Below are 11,281 nucleotides of genomic sequence, written 5' to 3' on the forward strand. Positions count from 1 at the left end.
GGAAATGAAAGAGAAAATGTCTCAACATTTTCTTGCATTTACTCGTTTAGAATAATATCTGAAATAGTAGTGCTATTATACGTTGGGGTTAGTGTTCACTACACTTTAAAAGGTACAAGTAGAGGTTCACACTAGGGCATTCACTTCCAATCATTTTTACTAGTTGCCTAGGTTTTTTTAAATAATATAACTATAATCTACCTGATCTTGAGGCCTACAAAAGAAAAAAAGAACCCCCCCCCCCCTTTTTTTTTCTCTTATCAACTAGTCAACTAGTACCAACAAGGTTGACTAGTGGATTTACTAGTCGACTAGTTGCTTAAAGCCCTAGTTCGCACATCAAACGCCACGTGCAAAATAAAAAAAAATAAAAAACAGAAATAAAAATGTTATATAAAATAAAATAAAAAAATAAAAAAAGATACCTGTACGTAAAGAAGAAACAAAAACATTACATTACATTGTGACCGCTTTAAGTGATCGGCCGTAGCCAATGGGAAGAATCAAATTGCGGGATTTCACCGCCGGCCACTTGCTGTCGGAAACTAGGCTGCGATCAGGCTGATTGATCAGAACGCGGACGTTCTGGGCTCATTTCTGATGTTATGTGGCGTTGCGGTTACAATATTAATGCTTCTGAAGAGAAATAAAGTTTCAGTCCATCGCAGCACGTAGCAATGGCAGAATCTGCTTTCTCTGTGTCGCCAAAACTGTCGCCAAGAGGAATGTGGGCGTGGAATTCGCTCAAATGTAATAATAGATATTGTTTCTCAGCTACTTTTGCGCTGGTTTGTAAATGTGTTATGTATTTATTGTCTTGGTTCTACAGCAGTGACGTCATATGCAAAATAATACATGGATACATGGTATCCTGGTCACTTCAGCAGTCTGTCTGTGCAGCAGATCTGCAGTGGCTAGCCGTAGACACTGCCAAAAACACCATTCATTATTCATTCACTTTAAAACACGAGACCACACACTCACTCACCTTCAATGAAACATGACACCTCAAACCTCACACACAAACACGCGCGCGCACACACACACCGCACGCGTGAGCTTATATCCAAGAAGTTGAAATTTCCAGTCATCTGTCTTTCAACCTCTCTTTCCTGGCTCCTTCCTTTAGTTCCACTCCTCATTTTGGTCTGTCTCTCCTTTTCCCTGTCTCACAGTCTTTCCTCCATTCACCTATTCCTTCCCATGATTGTCTTTAGTCTCCCTAATCTACTAATGTCGCGATCGTCACATGGTTAAATGTTTATGGAAATAAAAAGCAAAGCCAATGCAATCGTCCTAACTGGAAGTCTGGCTGTCTGTCAATGTGTCTGTCTCTGTTTTTCATCTCACACTCTTAAATCTTCCTACTTCTCATTATTCTCTCTCTCTCTCTCTCTCTCTCTCCTTCCCAACCCTTCACGAGATCAGGGAGCAAGGGAACTTGGAAGAGAAAGAAGGGAGTTGAAAAGGCACAAGGGAGAGAATGAGTAGCTAGTTGAGATTTGACGAGGTTTATTAAACGTTGTGGCTCGACTTGTCCTTACAGTCCTTAATCAATCCTCCTCCTCCTTAAGCATCAGGGTTCATGTTTACATCTTAGCGTTTCTTGTGCCACAGACCACTGTTTGGTGAGATTTTGCCTCTCAGACCCAGAGCAATCAGAACTGCAGACTCGCTCCCAATCTTCCGCCGTAGTCTGAAAACCCACCTCTTCAGACTCCATTTTAGCCTGTAGCACTTGCCGTAACACTTGCCCTAGCCTCGACGACCTTACAGGCGTGTGCAAAGGCTCAACTTATGTAACTTAGATAGCATTTTATGTAGCATTTTATGACATAGCACTCTATAGTATATACGCATTATAGTTTCATTATATAGATATTCCACTGTTAGGTTCAACTTAGCTTACGTATGATTCATGAAAACTATTTTTATGTATAATGTATTACCATGTTTTGTTCTTGCTTACTGTAAGTCGCTCTGGATCAACAGCGTCGATAGCTAAATGCCTAAATTGTAAATTGCAATGCCAACTCTGTTTGAAAACAATTAAATCCATTAAAGATGTACAATATATAGTCATTTAGATTTAGATCATACAGATATGCAGATATACAAGCTCACAGCGTGTCACTTCATGTCGCGTTGTGAGCTTGTACATCTGCTATTTTTTGAACATTTTTGAATATTGTGAATGTTTTTTAACACAAGTCTTCTCTTCTGGGGGTCCTTGGCACAAAACATCAGATGGGGGGTCCACGCCGCGGCCACATCAATTTCGGGGTCCTTGACACAATTGTAGAATCGGTCCAGAATTAATGGGTTAAAATGACGCAGACAAAAGTACAATCTCTTCCGACGAGGATGATGTGTGTGATGATCGGGATGCTGGTGTTGTTGTATCTGCTGACAGAGAGAACAGGAGGCATAGAGGCTCCTGCCAACAGTAGAACAAGGCTAGGGTCTGTCAGCACACAGATGCCAGGTTGGGGGGGGAAAGTGCAACCTCAGGAAGGGCCCCACAGCTGGAGCGCACAGAGGGACCAACTGTGTGTGTGTGTGTGCGTGCGTGCGTGCGTGCGTGCGTGCGTGTACATTTGCGTTTAAATTCACTTCAAAGTACAGATTTGAAAAGTATAACCGTAAATAGTTCTTGCTTTTGTCCCTGGACAATCCTTGCCATTTCAAATCTGTGATCAACGATCCGATCGCTTGGGGGGGCAGTGGGAGTACTGAAGGGATATATATGGTAAAGATTGACTATTACCCAAGGTTAGAGATAGAATGAGTTGAGACCTGTGGCTTGCAGAGATGGAGAGATGTATTAGACATAGAGCGTTTGAGTTAATCCGTTATAGAGAGAGTTTGATACTGTAAGGTTTTATTATTAAATATTAGCATGTTGACATGGTCTGGTTGAAGTCAGCTTCTGGCTTTTCTCATTCACTCAGCAGGAGTTGACATCGCTGGGATGCAATGTACTGTAAGTATGAAACTAGCGGCCAGCACTCAGCATTTCTAATCCTTATTTGTAATTAGGCCAGAAAAACCTGTTAGTTTAAACTAATATAATCAATGTTATGTCACCACTTAGACCTTCTATACTTAGTAAAACGGACGAGAGTTAAACTGTACTTTGTGTGTTATTTTTCAGCATACAGTACACCCAAGTCTCTTCACCAAAAATAGCAGATCTACAAGCTTCACAACGTGACGCATTGTGAGCGTGTAGATCGGCTATTTCGGGTGAATGTTCCCCCCAGAATAGGAGCGCTGAAGTATAACAATTATTTTCAGACTGTCCTAATGGAAGAAATCAAATTTTCCTCATGCCATCTTAGGGGGGAAGATTTACATATTTATGTACCGTAAATATGACATACGGTGCTATAAAGTAAGAATGTAATTCAGGGGTGCCTTGGATGAAAAAGTTATTTACAGTACAGGGGTGAAATGTTTGAAAACACTGTTCTTATTATTATCTCAGGTGGAAGGGTCAAAAGGTGAGCCATGTAGCCTTTTGATTTTATATGTGCAGAAACAGGAAACTGTGGGCTTGCATTGCGAGGCGTTGTGAGCTTGTAGATCGGCTATTTTCACACATTTTTGCCTGTTTCTTATAATTATTATTTGACAACTTGGCCAATGTTTCACCAATTTTTATAGTATAGTTTGTTGATTACTTTTGATTCAGTAATGGTCTTTTTTCTTTTCTTTCTTCAGTTTTTCTTGGTGAAATGGTTCATTTGGGCATTTTATTTTGAAGTTTCAGCCTCAAATGGCAGAATCTTAGTTTCTGAACCAATCAGAGCGTCGCATCCCTCCAGGCTATGGGACGTAAATCTGTCTCATGCACGACCACATGCAGTGTCGTTTGTAAACAAAGTGACAGAGAGACGTAGCAAAACCAGGGGATTATGTCTAACCTATACACAACCTACATATTTTAGCGTGATGATTAAGTTTAAAACGAGTAATACACTGTCTGGATGTCATCTTGAATGAGATTAAAAACGGAGTAGTTCTTTAATCAAAAGAACCTGTGTTTGGAGGACGATGCAGCAATGGGAATCAAACAGTGAGCTTCATTTTATTGGCTTTTATTGATGTGTGTACCTCTACACGTCATCATGCAGTACGTTTTCGTTTTAAGGAAGTAATTAAAATTTTATTTGTATGGACTTTTGATATAAAAATACAATACAATGAAAATGTTCCCTTTTTTTGGCATCCATTGTTAGGTATGCCCATATGATGACCACGGATATCGTCTAAAAGTGTGAAAACTTTACGTAACTGACAGCTAAACCATCCAGCTTGATGGTGTTCATGCAAACTGGCATAACATGTATTGTAAACATGTCTGTCTGTATTTGCCTTTGAGCGAAACAATACATTACATTAATTTGATAGGATGGAAAAAGAAACGTATGTATATCAAAAACGGAGCTTAATCCGTCTATATAATCGCATCATAGCCATCTGGATTGAAGTCAAATCGAAATGTGAGGCACCTCAGGATTCCCAACCGTAATCTAATAATTGAAAGGTTGGGGTGCCACTGCACAGCACACCAGAGCACATTCCTTTTTCCACAGACACCATTTTTCTCAGCTGTTGACCACACATTATCAAGTGTAGAAGTGGTACTGAATTTGCAGCTCAACAAAAGCCAATTCCCCCCAGTGTATGACGAAGGACAATTTCACAATACATTTAAATCTCTGCGATACGATTATTGTGATCGTTTTTTTTTTTTATCACGATAAACGATAATAACGATTGTCGTCCCATCCCTATGTTTGGGTGTGTGAGAGTGCTGTAGACAGAGAGAAACAAGGCAATGTATGTACTGGCTTAATGTAATCAGCCAGGAATTCTTGATAGGCCTGTTAAAAACAAATGCATAGACTATGGACATTATATAATGTAGGTAAAAAACACAGTCTCTCTTCCACACATAAGGTGTTGTGAATATCTGTGACGCAATCCTACAGCAATGCAAAGTAAAACCACATGCAGCCAATTTATTGTCCCATTAGCTCATAACGGCATGCAGGGACACTATAGAGAGGTAAAGCACACGGCTAACATGATAGCCGCTTCTGCTATAACAGCATTAACAATGCAAGCACAGATCCCTCTATAGACATCCAGACAACACAACAAACCTATTACAATACAATCCTATTTCTACATTTCATCGTAAAAATGTGAGCTTGTAGATCTGCTATTTTCACTAGTTTGGGTCCCAGGGAGATATCGAATTTCTCTCTTGGGTCTCAAGCTGAAAGGTTTTGGGGACCACTGATCTCGTCTGTACACATACTTCAGTCCCCACAGAATGAGCTCTGCTTTGATTGTTCCTCTGTGGGCCTGAAGATTGTATGTACAGTACAATGTTCTAGTTATTAACTCTTGTGTAATGGTTTGGGGGACAAGGGCAAAGTGAAACAGACGTTTGAATGGCAGGTTTCCTGCACGCACGCACGTGCACACGCACACACGTCACATATTATATATATATAGTCAAAGTGTTCATAGACAATCTACCCCCAGAACATCTCTTATTCTCTTCCATATTTGGGAATGTCCTGTGACCAATAATCAGTAACAGACCATGTTCAACTCACTTTGAATGCTTGTTAGTCTCAGCAAACCATGGGTTATTTTATATAATTTAACCAAATTTAGTCATCTACTGTGTATATGGCTGAGTATTATGCCAATGTTATTCTGTTGTCCCGTTCTGTTATCATGGCCTTGGCTTTGTTACAAAATGTGTCTGTGTCTGCCCTATAACGCCAAAAAACTCAAACTGATAACAGGCCCTTTGGGAGACAATGACATCAGAGCTATGTTAGTTCTCGGATACCAGAGAGCCCTCAGACCAAAATCAGCAAAGCCTTTCACATGAATGCTGCAGAGATTCATTTATTCACATTCCCCAAATTCTCAAATACCTTCTAACATTAGGCCTTACGTGTTCCCACGCACATACGTACTCACCCACAATCGCTCAACATACATACATACACACAACACACACACACACACACACACACACACACACACATGCACGCACACACAAACAAGCCACAGACCCAGTTACAAAGGCAACAGTTAGGGATTAGAGAGCTGGGAACAGAGAAAAGCAGCGAGAGAGAGAGAGAGAGAGAGAGAGAGAGAGAGAGAGAGAGAGAACACAGACAGGCAGAATGCAGCCTATGTCAGGTCCACCAGATAAAATGCATTAGACATTTTTCAAGTGAGTTAAGTTAGTCCGCTACATAGAATGAACCTAATTTTGCAGGAGGGAACGCTACTGTATACTGTGTACATCTATACTCTCATCTATATATTAAGTGCAAGGCCAGTCAATAATGGCCTTTTTTAATTAGTTAGTTGGTTACATGACACTTGACAGTGTAATTAGTAATACTGTGCCCACCGACGTACATTGCCAGTCATGACGTACATTGCCACGTCATGACGTACATTGTCAGGCATGACGTACATTGCCAGTCATGACGTACATCGCCAGTCATGACGTACATTGTCAGTCATGACGTACATTTCCAGTCATGACGTACATCGTCAGTCATGACGTACATTGTCAGTCATGACGTACATTGCCAGGCATGACGTACATTGTCAGTCATGACGTACATTTCCAGTCATGACGTACATTTCTAGTCATGACGTACATTTCTAGTCATGGCGTACATTGCCAGTCATGACGTACATTGCCAGTCATGACGTACATTGCCAGTCATGACGTACATTGTCAGTCATGACGTACATTTCCAGTCATGACGTACATTGCCAGTCATGACGTACATTGCCAGTCATGACGTACATTGTCAGTCAGTCAGACACGCTACAAAGGTGGCAGAAAGTGACAGCAATGAGATTGTGCACAGGGGCATGGGGGTGGGGCATTAACTATATGTTTCTAATGTTTCTATAACACTTACTGTATATAACACCCTTAAATATTCAATATGAGGTTATGGCACCATAGTAGTGGAGAGAATGCTTACTGCTATGTTTGAATTATATCTTGGTCTTTTTCTTCTTTTTTGTGTGTAGAGTAAAACACAGAGGCCAATAGCCAATGTTTGACAATTGTTATAGTAGTTTTGATTACTTTTGATGCAGTAATGGTCTTTTTTCTTTTCTCTCATTTTGGTTTTTTGTTGAGGTATTAAAATAGTCCTTAAATGGTCACTACACCTCAGGTGTAGTCCTGACCCACAGGTTGGGTGGGCGTCCTGACCCACTGATGAATATAACGTAGTATGAATTAGACTCCAGACCTATCTGTGATTACTATATTTTAATCACTGGGTTTCAGTGATTTTGGTACAGTGGGTACCAGTAATTCTACTGGTCGCACACAGCAGGCTTGCGGAGGCCAACAGAGGCCTATTCAACGACAGTACAGCCAGGTGTACCGATAGCCAAGGGAACACTATATGGACTAATGGACCCTTTTCACAGACGATGCCATAACGGGGTAAACACAGCTGCAGCTAATACAATTTTATAGGTGTGTTTAGTTCTTAAATAGAAAGTACTGTATTGACAATAGTATTGACTATTGCTCGCTTGGAATCCGAAGGTCCCAGGTTCGATTCCTGGCTCCTCCTGGCTAAGTGTCGTACTGTAAGTGTCCTTGAGCAAGAGACTGAACCCCTAACTGCGCTCCCGATGAGCACGTTGGTGCCTTGGATGAAAGTGCTACATAAATGCAGTCTGTTTACCATTAATTGGATTAGTTGCAGTTGTTTTTAAACACATCTGTTGTATAAAATAGCCTAGTATAAAATAACCCACACGGCACACGCTGTCTAAGAAATGTTTTTAAGGGTTACGGAAACCAACGAAACGTTGGTCAATATACAGTAGACCTTCTTCAGGCATACAAGGTCTATTGGCCCGAAACGTTGCTCTTAGTTGTTATACAACTAAGAGTACACTTATATGTGTGAGTGTAGACAGTGTGCGGATATTTTCATTTATTCTATACATCTGATCTCCACCTATGCACCCGTCTCTCAGCTGATCAGGTGTGGATAAGACCTTGTTTTTCCTGACACATCTGTTACCCATTTAAGTTAGGCGTGCTGTGTTGTTATTACTGTGCTATTACAATTATAATTATCATTATTATACATTTTGGCATGTGTGACTTATCCATGTAAAGTGTAAATGTGTCTTTAGAACAAAATGTGCAGTTTTACTTGAAAAAGACTATAGTAGATATATATGGTCCTTCTTGCTTGCTTGTTACAGTTGTTTACTAACTAGTGCGCTATTAGACAAAAATCATGTCACATCTCATAATCCCAGAACAATAACAGTGCTGACTTTGCATTCCCATATTGGTCTACAGAGAGGCCATGCATGCACGCCGTCAGCCCGCCACACCAAAACCACCCACCACCACCACAGAATCCTATTGGTCAAACAGAGAGGCCACGCCGCTAGCCCGCCACACCAAAACCAACCAGCACCACCACAGAATCTTTGGTCACAAAAGCAGCCAGGGGCACAAATATAAAAAATACCAATACTGCAACTTGAAATAGACATGAATGATGACACAATTTACTTATCATCCACATCCCTGAATTAGGCTATCCTCAAGCAGAGAAAGAATAATGCACATTCCAGCATCCATACTGTGCAATGTATAGTTTGATAAGGTCAAGGGGCTGTATACCATTATAGCCTGCACATTTATAACACCACCATCCATCCAAGTTGAAGCAACCTTCATGTTCACGTATAGGCCTAGTTACCTGTGTGTGTGTGTGTGTGTGTGTGTGTGTGTGTGTGTGTGTGTGTGTGTGTGTGTGTGTGTGTGTGTGTGTGTGTGTGTGTGTGTGTGTGTGTGTGTGTGTGTGTGTGTGTCGTGCTGCTGCTGGTGGTGCAATGTGATCCAAAAAAACCCACTAATCATGCCAGCCAGAACACGATTAGCCCGTGTCTGTGTGCTGGCGTGCACGACAGCTCTATGCACAAAACAACAATGTTAATACAGCATATCGCATTATCAGAATTTGCATTTATATCCCAAGTGTCGACAGATCTCCAAATTGTTCTATGAAGCAAACATGTAATTTCATTCAGCTCCTCTTTTGTGACAGCACGCCGAACAATAGCCATGTTTTTCCCGACACACCGTTCGCAAAAGAGACGAGAGGCGAAGCTGCATGAGCTGCTGGGTTTAAAACAATTGGCGTTGCACGGCAGCGTCAGTGGCGAAAAATAACATTCCATCACTGCCTTATTGGTACAAAAGAGCAGCCAGGATGGCAGTTAAGCCCAACCATAAGCCCTACAGTTCGCTGACTAGATCGTTATAGCCTGCCTTACCTTGGTACCCGGGGGCAGAAAACAAAGGATGCTGCGGCAATGTGCGTCCGTCCGTCGCTGCGTGTCTATGGAAGCATCCTGCTCTGCTGAAAGCCAGCCAGCCGCTCTGCAATGCACGGGAGCAACCATTCACCACGGAACAGGGAGAGAACAAAATGGGAAATACACTCAAAGTTTTTTAGTTTAGGGTAGAATGAAAGTTTCTTGTTTTAAAAAGACATGTTTTTAGCTACTTCTATGAAGGAATTCGTCGTTATAATTACAATTGCTACTCGCCTATAGTCGCGACTCGCCTTCCCTTTATATATTTTCAGCCTGGCAGTGCGCCCCCATGGCTAGGAATGGAGCGGTCCGTCCTGTCTTAAAGGGCCAGTGAGTCTGGCTTCTTTGACAGCTGTGCGAGACTGACAGGTCTCCATTCATCAAAGAAATAGGAAAAGAGCATTGATTCAGTTTTGTTAAGGATTTTTTCTTAAAGCCTCTGTTATCTGTAATTTGTTATTTGATCAAGTGTTGTTTATGTTGTCTTTCTTTCAAGACTGTAATAGGTGTAATGCATTGTATAGCATGCAGACAACAGTAGTTGTACTTTATTTATAATGTATTTTATGAATACCGTTGCCTTTTTAATATTTTGATGTCCATATTTTGATGTCCATTATTATTTCAAAACCTGTTCAAAAAACATTCCCAAAAAAGTAAAACAAAAAAGAAGAAAAAAAATAAACATTCATTAAAAACAAAAGTAATTTTATGAATCAATAGAAATAGAAAGAAATTCCAGAAATTATAATTTAGAAAACAAAATAAATGTTTAAGAAGACGTGAAAATAGCTGATCTACAAGCTCGCAATGCGGTGTGAAGTGACGTGCTGTGCGCTTGTAGATCTGCTATTTTCACTAGTTTTTCACTAGTCTGGGTCCCAGGGAAAATGTCCCTGCATCTATCTAATGGCTAATGGGTCTCGACTTGAAAAGTTTGGGAACCACTGGTTTAGAGCGCTGTGACTGCCTAGCATGTCTGTCCCAAAATGTCCCGTGGACAACTGGTTGAGCTCTGCTCTGGTGACTATGGCCATAGATAAGATATAATACTTTCTTGGCAGTTTAAAAAATTACAACAGTGCTATCAATTTGGAAAACGCCAACGTGGACTATACACAAAAAATCCGAAGCTTGTTTCCATTGTGGTCCACCTTGTGACCCTACAAAAATACATACTGTACAAACAACCATGAAACATATCACATATATAGCCTACCTACATTTTCCATATCTCTGACCAGTGTCTATAGTTTTTGCACCACTTTGTAATGAGGCGTTTATACACTACAACTACAACAATATTATTCTCTGTGGTTGTCTAGAGGCTGTTGCTGACAGTCTGATTATATCAAGCATTGAAATTCTCAGTCACCTGAGGACGAGTAGCTCTTCTGTTTTTCCTATCACAGTCACAGCATGTGCACTTTTGACCATCATTTCTATTTATTGATGTCTTTCCCACATCAATCCCATCCCTATTGAACCCTAGCGACTTCATGTGTTCTGCTTTGCATCTTCATCCACCAGCCTGCTAACCATACAGTATTTGTACAAAAGGCATGTAGAATTCTTATTGTTCAATTATTGCATAACGTATATTTGTAATTTTCTCCACAACAGCTTTTCTTTTGATTTGGAAAGTCAGTAGCCTACAGCTGGTCCAAAAAGCAACTTTTGTAAAAGCCTTGCATATCAGAAATAAATTCACCAATCCATTAAAAGTAGAAACCATTCAAATCTCATACATTTGTTTCCAAAACACAAACACACAAGTGGTTGCTATTGTTTCATATTGTAATTGGTGCTTAAATCTGATTTAATCCATCAGATAGCTCCCATCTGGCTGTCATCA

General features: G+C 40.6%; 1 long non-coding RNA gene across 1 annotated transcript in view; it reads right to left on the minus strand.

Moving 5' to 3' along the window:
* LOC306943691 overlaps positions 1-9,438 on the minus strand; it is a 54,362-nt gene extending 44,924 nt beyond the window's left edge. Inside the window, exon 1 of the long non-coding RNA XR_013792451.1 lies at positions 9,385-9,438. This is a non-coding gene — a long non-coding RNA (uncharacterized lncRNA). The remainder of the gene's footprint in view (positions 1-9,384) is intronic.
* Positions 9,439-11,281: the final 1,843 nt, after the last annotated feature.

This window comes from Electrona antarctica, assembly GCF_951216825.1.
Source record: "Electrona antarctica genome assembly, chromosome: 19".
Classification (NCBI taxonomy): domain Eukaryota; kingdom Metazoa; phylum Chordata; class Actinopteri; order Myctophiformes; family Myctophidae; genus Electrona; species Electrona antarctica.